Raw genomic sequence first — 18,248 nt, 5'->3', positions numbered from 1 at the left:
TTTCAACATTTCGGTACTAGTCATGAAGTCACGGGTGCTTTACAAACTCCGACTGGGCCGCCAAGTGTTTAAGCATGTGCCTTAGCTCCCTGCCTAGCAGGTTCGTTCTCAGTGGAGACACGAACGTCTCTCCAGCAAACCCCTTTTGCAGCTTGCCGGCCGAGCCAGGCGGGTATCTTATCCACACCCAAGATGGTCCTTGAGTGTTATAGGTTCTGGGTCGTTCTTTCTTTGAATTGTAGCTTTTAATATGTCCATAACTCACTGCCAAAACCACATGAAACTCCTCTAGCCGTTTCCTCGGACAGTTTTATTTTCTGGAAGAATCAAAACCCACAGAGTTGCTTGAGACTCACTAAATCTAAAAACCATTTCGGGCCCTACATGGTAAAATGTGCTTTCTTCCTGATAGCGGTCCTTTACAAAACACACATTCACATAAGGTTTTAAAGTACTTGGAAAACATTAATAAGATTTGATTTGCCTTTAAAGTTATTATACCAATTACTCGAGTGACCCAAGGGTAAATAAGGATTAAATGGCCAGTGCATGCTTATTGGTATGTTTTTAAAGCAATTATAGCTAATGCGAATTTTGTGAAATTATTGTTTTAAGAACAAAGACTGCCGTTGAAATAGCTTCAAGGAGTTTGCCATTTTATAAACAGATAGAAAGAAATGTGGGAGGGCGGAGCTCCTCTTCAGTAAGCACTGAGTGGCAGAATGTGGCCTGGAATACTAATGCAACTCTGAATTCAGAAGAAACAATTCGGAGAGATGCAGCTTATTGAAATTCTAAAATAGCTCATATTTTCCCCCTTCCCCTGTGCTCTGGCTAATGTAGATACAGTAGTACAATCAATGTTGGTAGAATTTTGTGTATGTGGGGGCAACCAGGAAAGCGAGAGGTGAGGAGGTGGCAGCTCCAGGGTCCCGCCCCCTCTGGAGGGGCAGGCATTTGCAGGAGGTCCCCCTGCCACCCTGGGCCCTGGGCACTGTGACCCTGCTACTCACCGGGCTCCAGAATTGGACGCTGACCGTTACACACCTTACGCATCCTTCCTGCGTCTCATTGAACTTTTTCAAATTGCTCTTCCTTGTAGTTCGTGGTCATGCACTGAATAACTAGAAACAGTAATATTGGATCCTTTAAAAATTATTGGCTTTGTGTGCCTCAGTGCTCACAGACCAGAGATATACTTGGTGGTCAGACACCATACGTTTTTGGTGTGTGCAGATTCTCGCAGGAAAGTCTTGGAGGGAAAAACATGTCAGGCGGCATCAGGAACAAGGATGACTCCCCTGCTCCCTAACCCCAGCGCCCAGCCCGAGAAAGCCCAGCCCCAGCCTGGCTGTCTGGTCTTTTCCCCTTTCTGAGCACCACACTCCCGGGCACTCCTGTCCCTGGGGGGCAGAAGGGGGCTTCTCCTTGCAGAGACCTTTAATACTCTGGCTTCTTTTGGCATTGGTTGGGCTTTCAGGAGGACCTGGGCCGCTAAGACTGGGCATTCATTTTAAGAAAACCCATTTTCCCTTAATAAGTGTCATTGTTCTCACATACATGATTGAATTTAAGGCAATACTCCCCGGCCCTTCCTGGCAAAACTCTCCCTCTTCCCCACTCCTGCCCCTTCTTTTCGCTTGACTGCTGGGAAGAAGAGCTGATCTTCTGTAGACTTGAAGGTCTGCCCACTGGCACCCTTGCACACTCTCACCCCTCACTCTGGGGGCTTGGAGGAAAGCGGCTCCCTCCTCCCTGTGGACAGAGAGGTCCGGGCTGGCTGCTGGGCATTTCCTAAGCCTCACCTGCAGCACAGGCCTGCGTACGTCTCTCCTGGGCGCTGGCGGTGTCACCCTTCCCAAACACTCGCTGTTGCCGATTCCCATGTTGGACTGGGTTTTTCAGGAAGTGAGACTCTGGGCCAAGTGTCTCAGCAAGAGGTGCCCAGTGGCCCCTTCCCTGGCATGGAGCTCTGGGATGCTGCCTATACCCCTCTAATGAGGACCCAGGATTTCTACTGCATCACAGAAGTTTTGGTGTGGGTTTTAGTTTTTCACATGACAAGGGAGGGCACAGCCTCCCACCTGCAGAGGTGTGAGTGAATCTGCCGTTTTTAATGTAGGGGTGTTGGGTGAGTTAGTTCCCAGTGTGGGCTGGTGTGGGCTGTGCCCTACATGGGCCAAGGCCTCTGGGGCGTCAGTGAGCATGAGTGTGTGAACGGGAATGGGTGGGGGGGTTGTTAAAGTACAGATGCCGATGCAGCAGGTCTGGGGCCATCCTGAAATTCTGTGTTTCTCACGAGTTCCCAAGGAGGAGAATCCGGGTGACTAACCCTGGCCTGTGTTAGCGCTCATCAACACAAGGTCCCTGACTGCAGTCAGGAGGGGAGCAACGCGCAGGCTGCTGTCATGCCTGGAAATGATGTGCCGAGAGCTGGCTTGGGGGCAGAGGCCGGCAGGCGAAGGGAAAGGTAGGCTGGCGTCATCCTCACCTATTTTCAGGCAAGCAGGTGGAGAGAGACGCCTAGACCCTGGGCCCCAGCCCTCCTCCCTGGTTTGGAGGTGACGTGAATCCTGTGGGCCAGCCACACCCATCACACCCCCACCCTCTGCCACCCATCCTGCTGTCCTGTCCCAGCTCCGTCCCGGGGCCCAGCGGGGCTGTTTGGGGAGGACACAGCTGCCTGCGTGGTGCTGTGTCGGGGGCTCTTGTTCCTCCTTCTCACACAGAGAAAGTCACCGTCTTTGTCCTTCGTGTCGGACATGTCCTCTCCCTCCCCCGGCGAGCCCTTTGCTCCGTATTAGTAAGTGCGCTGCCCTTTTAGTGTTTTGAGATTGTAATTGACAGAGTTTTAATTGGCTCTGAGAAGTTCTGTGACCTGGGAAAATGAATATTTATGAGTTCACAGAAAACCATTATTTTTTTCCTCTTCATTTAGCACTTACTCATCTAACTGTTTTATTTATGCCTCTGCTGCTAAATAATCTGTGCTTCTTCAGGAACCTGTCCACCCTGGTAATCAGGACATCAGGCCACGCGTTGTAACTGGGGCTCCAATCTCCCGTTGTGCGGGGGGTTGGCAGCTCAGCCCTGCCAGGCCCCGATCATCTGCTTGATTCATCCTCTGTGGCTCACGGGTTACCTCTCTGGCCTCCCCTTTAGAGGGAAGTCAACGCCGCGTTGGTGACAGACAGACTCTAATAGGCCTCACGCCCGTGGGCCCCACATTTCCGTCCTGCCAACCCAGGTCCTCCGTCCTTCTGCCCCTGCTGCTGTGGTTTCTGCTACGAGGCTCCCGCGCCCTGTCTGTCTCAGCTGCCTGGGAGGTAGAGGGCTCTCGTTCCAGGGACGCTGAGCATGGCCCGAGACAGGCCCTGCATGCTCGCCCTGCATGCTCTCCGAGCAGGCAGCCCCTGAGGGCACTGCAGGGGGCGGGGCCAAGCTCGCTGGCGTGGGGTGGAAGACACTGTCCCGGAGGCTGAGAAGTTGTCTGTCCACTCAGCCTGACCTCTCTCTCGATGGGTGACCACACACATTTGCATTCAGGCACTTATTCCTTTGAGTCAGGAAGGCACGGCCCAGGAGAGACCCAGTCTTTCTCTTCACAAGGTCCTGGTTCCGAGAAGTGTTGTAGAAAGTAAAATATTAGTATTCTCATTTAACACTTCCCCTGGATGCGGCCACCGGCCGACCCTGGAGGCCAACAGTTCCCAGCGCCATGCTGCACTCAGATATTTCAAGGGCAGTGGGGAAAGTAAGAAAATAAAATAAACTTCATTTCCGTTCAATTTAGAAATGTGTTCCCAACAGTTCTCCTGGCTGAGTGAGGAGCGGGACACAGAATCCGGCCATGGATGGGCTGCGCCCAGCAGAGAGGGGCAGATCCTGGCGGGGCCGGGGGAGGGGCGGCTGGTGCTCTGCCTGGTGCTTCTTCCTCTCCTCCAAGGGAGGGTGTCACACAATCACGCTGTGGAGGACAGAGTCCCCAGGGAGAGGACCTGGGTCGCAGTGCGATCAGACGGAAATGGAGGGCTGAGGGGTGGGCGTGAGAAGGTGGAGGGAGAGAGCTCTGATGTGTGACTGTTGGGTCAGCGAGTAGAAGTGCCCGTGACGGCAGTGGAGCTGGGAGTGGCACAGGGCATGTGTCGACTGCTACCGACCCCGCTGTGTTTTGTGGGTTGGCCTCCCCTCTGCAGCCCAGAGTGAAGCCCATGAGTCCTTTCCCCCACTCCCAGACTTGAAAGGTGACCCAGTCGGGGAGAGCCGAGCAGGGGTCCCTACTCTCTGTAGGAATGTCCTGAGTCCCATGCCATCTGCCAAAGCCTGCCCATTTCAGGACGCGGCCGCCGAGTGGTCACCGAGGCTCTGCATTGCAGGTCTGGCCTGGCACAGATGAGTTCTGCCGACTTGAGCCTTTCTCTCCTCTTCCCTGGACCTTGGTTTCCTCGAGTGGGAGGTGAGGGGTGGCCAGGGTGCCAACTCGGGCTTCCATCAGGTCGTCTGCACATCTAAATTCTTGCGCTGCTGATGGGACCCCTTCCAGATGTTTGAAGAGTGCACACGTGTTATTTCAGACACAGCTTCACCTCCCTCTTTCTTGGGCACTGAACCACAGAGACGCATGCTGACAGCGTGGCCTGCCTTTGGCTCAAGTCACTTTGCATGTTCTCCTTTGGGAGGAGTAGCAGTCGAGGAGTTCGCCATCACTTAACTCGGGGCTGGAACCACAGGGGTCTATTTGGCCCGACTGCCTTCCCATCCCTCAGCACAGACCCAGGTTCAAAGAGGGCTGCACTGCAATGGGTGATGATGGTGCCTCGTGCCCAAGTGGCCTGCCGGTATCCGGGAAAGGAGCAGGAAGTCCTCGGTGAACGAGCCGGGAAGGATCTGAATTGGTTCTCTTGTCCATTGTCTAAGTCTCTGCCGTGGGCTGGGAACCGCGTGCAGAGAGGTGGTTCCCAGACCTTTTGATTTCACAGGGCAGAAAGGGGGAAACTGTTGAAGGCAACACTCAGGCACCACCTGGAATCGCTGTCACTCTTTCCTTACACCTTTACATATACCTGGTCACGTGTAAAAGAAGTACAAGGCCACACTTCTATAACCAGGGGCGGTGTATCCCATGGGGGCCTTCCTCGGGCCCGTCCTGCGCTGCCCGTGGAGGTGAGCTGTGTCCGGGGGCAGGCCGGGTCACAGTGGTGGGCCACAGGAACAATGGCCTGAGATCACTGGGAAATGAGGCCCATAGAAGCAGGCGGCTGTGCGGCCTTGAAGTTGCTGGTGAGCTGGAGTCCAAGCCACACTGAGTACCAGGTCGGGTGCTGCTCTCCGTGGAGTCCACCCTAATTCCATGGCTGGAAAGACCGAGCTCCGAGATAGAGCCGAGGGTGCTCCACCCGGAAAGAGGTGCCCTCTGCATTGGTGGGGGTGTCAACCTGCAGACAGGGTTTCATTGTCAGAGTCAGGTGACAGACGTGGCTGGGTTTTAAAGGGAAAGTGGGGCGCACTATTTTTTATTCATGGTTTTTAATGTGTCTTGCCACCTCTTTACTCCTCTCCTGAAAAAGGACACACTGCTGCTATGTGGCTGGTGATTTCTTCCTCCAAGTAAAAGGCGGCCTTGCTTTATTAGGGGATAGAGAATCTAGGGATGTTTGCTCTTGGCTGTGGCGAAGGAGGGAGGGTGACTGGCCGGTGGGGCTCGGGGCCCCCTCAGTGAAAAGCTGCCCTGAAGCCTGACTCTCCCCAGGGGAGGGCGGACAAGCTGGTGCTGACGGCAGGCAGGGGCTGGCCCACGGGGACCTCCTGAGAGACCACTGGCTTCCCCTCCGTCTGGAGGACGCTCTAAGAAGGCACCTGTGTGATTGCTGGATGCTACACTCGGAGGTGGAGCCTCTGCTCACAACTCCCCCCCCGCCCCCCTCCCCCCAGCCATCCCAGGGTCCCAATGGGGCCTTGAGCTCAAATCAAAACCCTTCTGGAGGTCTTAGCTGGAAAGGTAACTTGCCGGAAAGGTAAAAGTAACATGGTTACTTTTGTTAAAATATTTTCAAGTTTGAGGGTTTGAGGTTTTCTAGGTCTGGACTACAGAGAAAGTGTGCGTGTTTTTCTGAGCTAAGCAGGGAAGTGACCCCTCTGCCTCTGACAGAAGTCCTTTCTGGAGCGCACTGATCACCAGCGAGCCTCTCGCAGAGTAAGGAGAGCAGCAGCGCTAGAGAAACGTCTCCACCGGCCACCTGGCTCTCAGTGCGGGAGCTGGCAGCCTGGCCTGGCAACAGAGGTGACAGACAGCAACCTGACAGCCTAGGTTTGCACCCAGCAGGGGGCCTGGGCGGCCTCCTTTTCGGACCACACACCTCTGCCCTCCTGGCTGAGCTGGTGGGGGGCAGCTCCTGGCACAGGCACCTGGTGCAGGTGGCTCCGGGCTCTGCAGAGAAATGGCTGCTGCCTGCCCCCCTCTCCTAACCAAACCATGTGCGTTCTGTGTTCCCTCTTTGTCCTCCAGGGATACCTGTTGTCGCTGAGAAACCCCATAGCTGGTTTTTCCTGCGGGGCCAAACCACTCCCTTGGCGTGCTGCCCGTCTGCACTGGCTGGGAAGGAACCCTCAGTCCTGCCTTTGCATCCGGGGCCCCTCAGGCCCACGGCCCTGAGACCACTGCTGCTTTCCTCGCCAGCTGTGTCACTGAGGGAGTCTCCGTAACCTTTAGTTTAACACACAGATGATGACAGCCCTGATGTCGGGGTTGTTGTGAGGACCAAGAAGGCGTGTGTGACACCTGGCACCGAGCGCCTGCTCAGATGTGGCCGTCAGCTCTGTGGTCTTGTGTCTGGAGTCTCAGGGCCCCGCTGAGTGGCTGTCGGGAAGACCGGGCACCCCTCCCTCCCCGTGGCCTGGTGTGCCAACCTCAGCTGTAGCACTTGTGTCTCCGAGTTTAGCAGAGTGGCCTTTGGGGCGGGAGGGTCCTCTTCCTGGTGCGATGGCAAGTATCGTGGGGTCTGGGCCCCTGGGGCCCCAGGGTCCAGGAGACCTTGGTGCAAAGTCGGGTGTTCAGGTATCTGTCAAGGGGAGTGAGTCAGCAGTCTTTCAGTGTTTGTTTTGGCATCACACAGGAATTTGGACGAGGGGACTTGAGTTTCGGGGACTCCTTACGGAAGAAACCCCAGGAGAGAGTCACCTGACTATCTTCAGTTTCCACTTATAGTAGGATCTTGTCACAGTTTCAAATCTTTCCAATGGCCTCCTGAGTCAGATGAAGCTTAAGAAAGTCCCGTGGGCTGAGTGTGGGGGAGGGAGCAGAGTCCTTGACTCAGCCGCTGTCCCCTTTTAGAGTAGTCTTTGGGACCTGGTGGCCCTGACTGTCCCTTCTGCAAAGAGGCCAGCATCACGGTGCAGGCACACCCGAACCTTGCCAACGAAGGGAACCCAGAGAGTGAAACGCAGACTCAAACATGCAGAATGTTCTGTTCGAGCTCCTCATTCTCAGAGTCAGCAGAAACCGTCGCTGGCTCAGGGAGGGTGGCCGCCAGCTGTCCCTGCAGAGGGAGGAAGCGAGGGCTGTAAGAACAGGAGTTCTCTTTGGAGATGTCACCGACTAGGTGTGGGACTTCTGATGGCTTTTCTTGACACTCAGTGCAACTGGGATAAAAGCTCCTTTAAGCTGTTCTGTCTCTTAAGACTTGCTCTCTAGACAAAGAAAACAGAACTCTTTACCTATTTATTTCCCTTTCTAGCCTCACATTTAAAACAAACTCTCTGTCATAAAGACTCCGGGTTTCTGTGGCTCTGCTGATGCCGCATTCTCTGCGCCCACCCAGGGAAATAGACTTTCAAGTGGGCACGGTGGGAGGTGTGGATGGGAGAGGCCTGCCAGGCGGATGCTTTAATTGGAATGCTTCTGAGAAAAGCCCCGCTGTCCCTCCTCTTCCTCCTCCACTCTCTTCTGTTTGGCTGATGTGTGTGCTGTTGTGTTCGCTTTGGCATTTGGCTGTGAAGAGCAGGGTTCTCTGCCTCCTGCTTGGGTGCTCACCCCCCGGCAGCCTGTCCCTGTGTCCCAAAGCGTGGCCCTTCTCAGCACAGTCTGCTGACCTACCATGTTTTGCCGTGTGCAATGCATGCTTTTTGGCCCACATTTCTGAGGGAAGAATAAGGATGCACATTATCCATGGGCAGCACTGATTCTGTATCTATATAATTTTTTAATTATTTTATTTATGCTTATGCATTAAAAGTGTAATTCTGGAAAACAACAACGATATCCAAGGTTATGCAAAATAACACCCTGGAATATGATCATCAGTTTTGTTGAACTTACAAATAAATAAAAAATTGAATTAAAAAATTAAAATGGAAGATTTTTTTCCTGAAAGTTTGGGCCAAAAACGTGGGCGCACGTCATGCACGGCAAAATACAGCAGCACGCGTTCCTGGCCCAGGCTGCTTGGGCCCGCGGGTGTGTCTCGGGTCTTAAATCTTAGTTGTCGGCAGGTCTCCGTCCAGTGAGCACTCAGCTCTCTGCTTGGCCCTGCGCTGGGGCCAAGCGGTTGAAGAGAAATAAGCTTTATGATTCCATTCCGGAGGCTTGAGGACCAGTGGGATGTGGGGGTGGGGAGGTAGATGGGGAGGCGGATTGGGAGGCGGATGGAGCAATCGCTGCTGCTGAATGGAATCTGCAAATCTGCATTAGCAGAAGGATTAAACACCTCTGTCGATTGTTGATCTTTTCTAACCTGTGTGTAGTGATTCAATTAAGTTCTCAATGTTAGTCAAAGGAAGTTCAGTCTGTTTATTGACTGATGAGGGAGGAAGCAGCCCCCGCCTGCCCAGGCCCCATTCGCCCACCGCCCGCACCAGGCAGGGCGCTGGTCCTCCTTTCATGCTCAGGCGTCCTCCTTCGGGGGGGGGGGGGGGGGGGGGGCTGTCTGATGGCAGATCTGGTGTCGCAGCTTTGTTCTGGCCCAGGGCTCAGCTGCTCTGGAGTTCTCAGCCAGTGGGTTGGGGACTGGAAGAAGTGGAGTGACAGAGGAGTGGCACCCACCCAGGCTGGACGCAGTGCTGACTGCAGTAGCCTGTGGTATCCAGGGCTCAGAACTTCAACCAGAGCCCCTGCTTCCCTTTGGAACTTGTCCCCCGGAGCGGGGCCTGTGTCCCTCTGGGCCCTGCCCTGTGGTGGTCCTACCTGGCGTGGCCCTGCCTGTCTTGTTGACTCCGTGCCTTCCAGGGCCCACGCAGAGGATGTGGGGTGTCAGTGGGGAGGGGACGGCCACTCATCACTGCCCTGACTGTCTCATTTGCTCAGGGTGCCGCAACATGTAGCGTCACCACCCCAGTGCCTGGCTGTCATTCTGGAAGTCGTAGCTCTTGCTTTTAGAGCTCCATCTTGAGCTAGGTGTCCATCCTTGTCCAAACAGTTGTCCCAGTTGGTCTGATGATTCTCAGGAATGAAAATGCATCTATGGCCATGCTGACTAAAACAAAATTATCTGTGATTCATAAAAACGTGTGATAACATTTAAACGTAACCTTGTTCGAAACAGATGTTCTTGTGATGCAGGAAAAGATGTCCGTGAGCTGCGTTGTACAGGCCATTGCTGCATGTGGGCTGATGTCTCACTGTGTGATCGTGAGAAAGAAAAGCCACAAATGGAGCTTTGAGGGGTCAGTTACCCACTCACACATGGTGGCCGATGGATGCAGGGAACAGCACCCTCAGCTGCAGTGGGAGCCCAACCACAGGTGGCCGGGTGGGAGGTGGAGGCCCTTGGACAGGACAGTGGTGATCTCGGTGGGCCCAGGATTCAGTATTGAAGGAGGAGGAGCCCTCCGAATGTAGCTGTGGGCTGGAATAGGACCCTGTCTTGTGGAGGAGAAAAAAGGAGAGTGGTGGGCTGGATTTCTAGGCCTGCTGGCAAAGCAATTCATCTGGGGCCTTCGGTGGCCAGGAGCAGAATCGCCTCCCGAGATGCTCAGGAGGGGGCGTGCTGGGCCCCAGGGATCTCCTGGAGCCACTGCAGGCTGTGGCAGCCCAGGGTGGTGCGTCCTCTGGCAGCCTGCCCCTCACTTCCCTCCTTTCCATCCGCACCCTCTCCCTCCTCCGTTTCTCTCCCCTCTGGAGCCTGGCTTTTCCACAAAGTGGTAAACCCCACTCTGTGGCCTTCTCCAGGCAACGTCAGCCCCATGGCCCTGGCCCTGCCTTCGTGTGGCCCTCCTGCCCCAGGGCCCTGGATGGCTCTGGCGAGGCCTAGTCTCTGAAAACTTGACTGAAGAAGAGTCTGCCCTAGTCCCACCCTCAGGGCACAGGTCCTCATATGTGAGGTGACCATCAGGGCTCTGAGCAGCAGGTGTGGGTGCAGGCCTGGGAGGCTTAGGGAGGGAGTGGGGGAGCAGGTTCGTGTGGGTCGGGGGGCTGTGAGACCGAGGAGCCAGCCTCCATCCTCTCTGAAAGTGCCCAGAGCAATGTGCACCCTGAGGTTTTCAGAGGTGACCTTCTATGGTGTCCGTGTTTCTGATCTGTAAGCTGGCCTGCCTTTGTTGTCTTACATCTTTGCCCTTCTGCTTTGCCTGCCTGTCTTCCTCTACCTGTCGCTCTTGTGCCCTCTCCACACCAGCCTGGCTCACCCATAGCTGGGCAGCCTGGAGGTCTAGTGTATCCCTCTCTGGGGTTTCCCAGGAGACACGCTGTAAAGTTCGCCTGACCTCCAGGCTCGGACTTGTGTCTCAAGGTCACCACTCTGACCCTGCCTCTCCCTGGAGCCTGTGCTCCTGACACCCAGGGCCCTGCCCACCAACACGGGGCAGGCTTCGGGGCTTGGACATGGCCCTGTGACTCCAGAGTCACAGATCTCCTGGCCTCAGGGTGGTCCTTAGTGTGGCTGCTCTGAGGTTTAGCTGGGACTGTTCTTGGGAAGCAAAGCAAGCGGCTACATGGGAGGTGAGTCACGGCTTTACCAGATGTCTCTTCTCAGAGAACCTGACACTCGTGCGTCCAGTGAGCAGCGTTGCACTTGAGCTGTGGTGGGGTAATTAGGCCAGTCACCGTGGAAGACAAGATGCGATCGCGCACTCCCCCTCACCCCCCGTCCTGGGGCCGAGCGCTGCTCCCAGCCAGGTGCACAGTCTTGTTGCATTAGGATCCTGGTGTCTGCTGTGATGCCTGTTTATGTGTAACCAAGAGTTCAGGAGTGTTAGGGAGCAGAGGACGCCTCGGGAGTGGGGGTGACAGGGGAGGGTGGCCTCCGGAGCTGAGGGCTGGGAGTCTGAATGGCAGTCCTCACCCTTTCCTAAGAGGACGAAGGAGGAGATTCCTGATAGGCACTGTGGTTTCCGAGATGGAATTCTTGGACTTCCATAGCTATGAAGGACGATGGCATTCATAAGCAGCTACCATTTTTTCAAAGCTTTGTGTAGATTCCTTCCCTGACTTCTTTAAACAGTTCTGTGAGGTGCTTCAAGGCGGTGGGGGGCTGTGTGGGGCCTCCTGCATCGAGTGGCGGAGCTGGGGCTCACACAGCGTTCCGACCGTCCTGCTTGTTCTCCCAAACACTGCACTGTGCACTCACTGTCCCCACCCCGCAATTTTGAGACTAAGAAAAGGACATTTGGTGGCGTTGAGCTTTGAAAGCTAAAGCAGACCCTATGGTATCAGATAGAAACCTCTTCACCTCCCAGAGGGCAGCGGGGCTTGAGGCAGCCTCCTGACCTTCCTCGTGGGGAGTGGCAGGGCACGGCTGGTCCCTGTCACCGCCCGGGCCTCGGCTCCCCAGCACACACACCTCTCATATCTCCTCCCACCAACAGAAGGGCCTGCAGGGCAGCCATTGAGCCTCTGAGAATGAACATCTTTTTGGCTGTCTCCTTCCAGGTCCTCAAGGGCCTTGGTGGGGACTTGGCAGGCATTCCTCCTGGGTCCCAGAGCACCTGCCCTCGCAGGGGGTGGGGCCTGTGCACACGGGGAGGCAGGGTCTGGCCCCAGACGGAAGATGTGTGGCAGCCTCTATCTGTGCTTCTAAGAACTGGCCTTGGGGAGTTCCCAGGGCTGAGGAGAGCATCTCCCTTCTGGAAGCTAGAATCTGGGACCTTGATCTTAGGGAGGGGGCAAGAACCCCAGTGTTGGTGACCAAGGTAGTTCCGGACAGATATTTTAAGGGTCAGGACGCCCAGTGGGAAAACGCTGGTGTTTGCCGACTCCCACCGGCCCTGGAAGAGAACAAGATGGTCAGTGCCGGGTGACAGGCTGAGGCTGGCCAGCGTGCTCCTGCTGTGGGGGGCTGCCGCCGAGGGAGGTGTGGGTGGCGGCCCCTTCACAGGTGTGCCTGCCTCATCCAGATGTGAGGACCCCAGGAAGTTGCAGCCCCCACCCCACGGAATGGCCATGGCTGGTGAGCAGTCAGGGCTGCCAGTGATCGCGGAGGGAAAGGCAGCTCTGTGGGCAGGACACACACTGGGCCTGTTCCACAGAAAGCCCTGGGTTAGGAGTCCCAGCATCTACACGTGCTGAGGCCAGGGAGCCAGCGGGCAGCCCCACGGGTGAGAGGAAGTCAGGGTGGCAGCCTGGGGTGCGTGTCAGGAGAGGCGTGGACAGCTCTGGCCAGGTGTGGGGGGTTCATGGTGGACACTGCACTGTCACTGGAGCCTTCCCTCCTCCCCGTCTCTCTTGTCCTTGTGCACTGGCCCCAGCAGAACTGCCGGCCCCACCCTGCTGCAGAGACCCTGAAATGTGGGCGAGCACTTCTTCCACTCCTTGCACTGTGCTTCGTGCCGGGCAAAGTGATGCCCGACGGTCCCCCAGGTGCTGTCTGTGAGTGACACTGGTAGGTCCCAGCAGCCACCAAACACTGGGCGCCGCTGTCTATACCTCTCCTCTCCCAGTTGTCACAGCACTGTCATGGGCACTGCCCTGAGCCTCACCTCAGGGCAAGGGGGCCGAACTTGGAGGTGAACGCCTGCAGCTGGAGACTTCGTGTCCTGGGGCCCGGGCCCGGGCCCCGCTGTGCACCTGCGTGGCCACGCTGAGCCAGCTCTTGCACTCCAGGCCAGTTACCCCTTTTCTCCATCATGCAGGCAGCTTCCCAATGCTGGGTGCTGGGCCTACCTGCCCCTCCCCCTGCACCCAGTGGCTGCTGGTGTCTGCCTGCCGACACGGCATCATCCCTGTGGGAAGAGAATGCAGTCTCTCCTGAGCCGCCTCTGGGCTTCACCGGTTCTTGCTGGAAGGAGAAATTGGTGTCACCGTGTATACAGTTTCTGTGGCAGTGGCACCAAGCAGCTCCTGGGAGAGCTGTGCCTGCACCTGTGGGAGGCGGGCTGACCCAGGCGCCGCTGCCCAGCCCCACAGTGAGGAGCAGTGAGTGCGGAGGGAGAACCCCGTACTGGGAGGGAGAGGTGGTAAGATACTTGGTTTGCTCAGTGACACCTTGATGTGTCCTCACATTGAACTCTCTGGCAGCTTCAAAAAAATGCTGGTGCCTGTGTCCCAGCCCAGTTGAGTTAGTGGTTCTGGGATGTGGCCATTTAACACATCCCTGTTTGGATCTTTAAAACACTGGGCGAGCCTAGGGAAGCAGTTCTGACAAAACCTCTGCTTTCCTCGCCACTGCCCTTCTCAGCACTTGCTATTTAGGGGGAGAGATGATTCAGGCTGTTGGGGGCAAAGCTTCCACATGTCTTAGCCCCAAACCCAAGGCCCTGTGGCAGCTAGGGCTGACCGGGCTGCTGAGTGTGCCGGGGCAGGGTGGTGCTCCTCCTGCCGAGGAGTGGAGCCGAGGGTCCTCTGTGCACCCCTGCCTCCGCCCTCACAACACTCTCATCCTATGGCTGAGCAAACTGAAGCCTGTGGAGCCCCCCACCTGAGGGGCTGGGGGACAGCAGGGGAAAACCGGTGGTTGCACCTGGGACTCTCGGATGGACCAGCTGCAAAGTGAATAGCGGTCCAGCTCTGCCAGCTGTTGGGTGCCCTTCTTCCTTTTTGACTCTGTTATAAAAGAAAATTGAAAAAGAGCCTTATTGTGCCTTAAAGGCTTTTTAATTATATATAGCTCACTTAATTTAAACTACTTTAAGTTCCATTTTTAATATAAGCTTTATCGTGGCACAATGGAAGTGCCTTCTAATTAAAGTGTGTTTGGGGATTCGCCTCCCGGGACAAAAGCAGATGCCCGCGGGAGTCCAGGCGGCTTATTTGTTCAGACAGCCGTCAAAACCCACCAGGCACTGGGTGGAAGGCCTGGTGCTGAAGGTCCGAGTGAGTGACTGGGTGCAGGAGGCCCCCGGGGGGCTGTGAGGATGCAGGGAGCAGCCTATGGAGGGGACAGCCATTGGGAGCTGCCATGGTGACGCTCACTGCCTTTTCTGGGGCACAGCTGCCTGCACCACCACTCCTCCCTGCTGGTGCCACAGCTTTGGTTGGGGAGGTGACCATGGAGGTGAGGGCTCGCTCATTGGGCAGAAGGGGTGACGGCAGGGAGGGCCATGCTCCAACGGGCCTGGTCTCTACCCGAACAGCAGCACCCCCCAAGGGACCCTCCCTGACCACCTGATCCTGTCCCAGCCCCTGTTTTATTTCTGACTGTGGCGCTTCTTCCCACCCCTGTTTTATGAATTCCATTTGCTTGCTCGTTGTCTGTCTCTCCATGTGAGATCGTAAATGTGGGGACAGGCAGAGGGGTCATTGGCCAAGCAGGAGGATCAGAGGGAAGGGGACCTGTTCTCGGGCAACGTGAGAGGTTCCGGTTGGGCAGCTCGGCTTAAAGGTCTCCCCACGCCCTGTGGGGGACAGGGCGTGCCTGTCCCTACATACCAGCCGCTGCACGTGTCTCAGCCTTACTGCTGTCAGACGCTGCCCAGCCCTGACCTGCAGTCCACTCTCCCGGAGAGTCCTCCTCCGCCCCGCCCCTGCCCCGCCCCAGCTCTGGGACTCTGCATCGCTGTCTGTGTTTGCGGCACCCTCCTCCCTCTGCCCTGGCCACTCTGTATGCGAAGACAGGAGTGAAAAATAGGCATGAGGAGTATCCTGGAGGGCAGCCTTTCTTCCTTTTTTGTCTTTTAATTTTCCAGGCACGGTTACTCTAAATCTCACCTTGGGCTTACAGCCGGCCGAAAGGGGGAAAAGTGGCAGGTCGGAATGTCACGTTAAGCAGGTGTCCTGGAAGGCACCTGGAGGGCGTGATGAGTAATGAAAATGTAAGCCTGTCCCCTTTCCTCCGAGGGGCCGTCTGTCCTCTGCCAAATGCCCACAGGATGGTCTCGACTTTCTTGGGGCTCGTGGTGTGCCAAAACAGGACCGGCACACGGGGCTGCCTGTTTGGCAGGACAATGAGGGGGGACACGAAGCTTCCCAGAGTGAGGGAAGGTGTCGTAGGGTGCCCCTGTTCCCATGAAAACTCATCCAAAAAGTGACACGTGTAGGAAGTTGGTGCCAGTCATGTGCTCCAGGGGCCATGGGGAGAACCACAGTCACTCAGGACTCTTGCAAGTCAAAGCAACGATCGGTCCGACTTTATTCCTGTAATAAACTTTAGGCCTGCCATAGGCCAGGCGCGAGCTGGGGTGAGAGAGGATGAGGTGGGGACTGCCGTGGGGGACCCAGACGCTGCCCTCGTAATGACAGCCCGGGGTGTCCCCCGCTTGTTTGGTTGGGTGGCTCTGCACCCCATGTGCTGGGCTTGGTCGGGCCCTGTGAGTGTCACTGGAGGTGACAGTTAATGGCGGGGTCCCCAGGGCACCAAGGGGGGGCCCCGTGCTGCAGCTCATTGTTAGGGAAGTCCCGCACACCGAGACCGCTCATTCTGAAGCCGGGATGTAGATTACTTTCCAGGTCAAACAGTTAGTTAGGTTTTAATTTATTGGGCTGTCAGAGAGAGAAAACTGGAAGGTGGCCCCCTGTCTTTCTTGGGCCCCGCATCGGGCTGCGCGCAGGCGATCGTGTTCGACAAGGCAGGGTGATGGGCCAGTCGTCGACGTTTGTTCCACCAAGTGCAGTTTCAGTGTGTACTTGGGCGGTTGCTTGGGCAGACGTGCCACGTAAGACTGCCTTAAATTCAATCCACTCTTTTTAAAAGTTGTAAATGAATATTACCTTCAACAGAGAGCTTCAAATAACACCTAGAATTTAAGAGCCCTAAATTCTCATATAATATTCTATTTATTCTTTACCTTTAACAATGAGAAAGTGAACACCTAACCGATCCTAATTTTCGAAGGCCTGATAAATGTCCTCACACGAGATCTCTTCCCTGTCGGGAGTCTCACGGTCACCACCAGTCCCTTTTCTCTGTGGAGAATCACAGCGGTCTGTGTACTGGCCACCCCTGCTGCCCCACAGAAGGCCCTGGGCTGAAGTGCCTGTGGGCCTCTGCCCGAGTCCCCGATTCATCCTAGCCGGGACGCCGGGCCTGCCCACATCACAGACGGGTGAACTGCGGCGGGAGGGATCTGGGCGGCTCCCTCAGGGCTGCAGCTGGCGCAGCACTTACCACCCAAACAGGGTGTTCAGACCTCCTGGAGGCTGTGAGGGTCTTGTTTCTCCGGGATCTAATGAAGCTGATGTTCCTCACAGGTGTGCCACAGGGGTGCTACTGGTGGCTCCATAGGAGTGATATATATATAAATATATATTTATTTTTTAACATATGGCATGCACTTCAATCATAAAGAGATTTCTGATTTTTTTTTTCAGAATCATCTATACACCATCTCTCCCTTTTGTCTTGATAAGCCCCCCTTTAAGCTCTCCTGTCCCATGCAAACACCACTTTGCTTACACGGATGCATGTATCATTTGCCGGGAAGTAGAAGGGGCACAGATTTGACTTTCCGAATCAGCCACGTTTCAGCCCACACTGCTGGGGAGGGCCCCACTCTGTGCCCATGCGGTCACACCCCACGCCACCTCTTCTGTTCTCAGTCTCCTGAGAAAGGCAGCAAGGCCTCACCTGAGTGGGCAGGCTGTGGGCGGGCCTGACTGAAGGTGGAAGGGCCCTGAGGTGCCCAATGTTCTCAGGTGCCCAATGTCCTCGGCTGCCCAAGCCTCTTGGTGTTTATTACTGAAACTTGTGTCTCCCCCGCCCCTGACATGCCTTTAAGGCAGGCATTAGGCTAACCTACAAGAGGGGACACTTGGGCTGTTCTGTCAGGCAGGGGATGAGCTCTGACCTCTTGGCTGGTGACATTTCTCAAGAGCCGGCGCCTCTTCGTTGGTCCTTTTCTCTAACGCTGGCCCAGGAAACCCTGCTGTTTGCTGGATTATTCGCTGGGCTCTCAAACTAGCCCTTGGGTGAAAGGTTAATACCCCAACCTATCTTTGTCTGGTTTTGAGAACCAGACATGCTGTGCTGGGCAATCTAATAATGTGGAGGTTTTTCTTCCGCTTCTAATGGAATGATGCCGGCATGGTGAAGTGTGCACGGTGCTCGGCGTGTGCCCAGCAGACGGGAGCCAGCGCTGGAAACCCTTCTGCATGAGGCATCGCTTTACTCAGCTGCACCCTGTTGGTCTCCGTGGAGATTTTAATTGCAGAACGCTGCCTTGCTAGCAAAAATGAAAGTGGTGAGAGTCAAGTTTTTAAAATTCAAATGAATGAACAAAAAATTATAAGAAAGGTTGTTAAAGAAGCATTAGTTTAAGAGCATCTCAGAGATAAAAAACTTGGAATTTGGATGTCAGGATTTCGGTGTTGATTAGCCCTGGTGGCAGAGCCTCCGTCTCCGCTGTACTGCACAGCTGAAGAATTGGACACTTGGGCTTCCTTTAGAAGTTTCTGCAGGCTGTTGGGGCCTAGGGAACCCTGCCAAAGGGGGTCTCCTCAGCTCCTCTGAGTCTGGGCTGAGGCGCTGCTGGCTCCAGGCCCCCGTCAGGACGCTGGCAGGAGCAGAGGGCCGGCAGCTGCTCACCTGAGCAGGTTGCACCCCGTCTGTGCCAGGCTCACCTCTGCTTTGTCTGCGAAGGCCTGGTCATGTTGAGCTCCCTTTTCAGCTTAGTGTTCTGGGCTTCGTAGCGGTGGGTACTTTTATCCCCCCTTTCCTAACCCACAGAGCCAGCATTGTCCCAGAAGCCCCTGAATCCCTTAATTTTTTGAGTGACAGACTGAGACTTGCTCTCTCACCAAGGACAACTGGCTACGTGGGTGGGGAGGTGGGACTTTGGCCTGTGCCCAGGCCCCCTGCCCTCTTCCTGAGCCTCCGCCATAGCCTAAGAGCCAGGGCGCAGCCTGAAGTGGGAGTGAGAGGGATCCTGGGGGGTCGGGGTGGGGGACG

Source organism: Phyllostomus discolor, chromosome 13, assembly GCF_004126475.2.
Source record: "Phyllostomus discolor isolate MPI-MPIP mPhyDis1 chromosome 13, mPhyDis1.pri.v3, whole genome shotgun sequence".
In the NCBI taxonomy this organism is placed as follows: domain Eukaryota; kingdom Metazoa; phylum Chordata; class Mammalia; order Chiroptera; family Phyllostomidae; genus Phyllostomus; species Phyllostomus discolor.
This window is presented reverse-complemented; position numbering follows the sequence as displayed.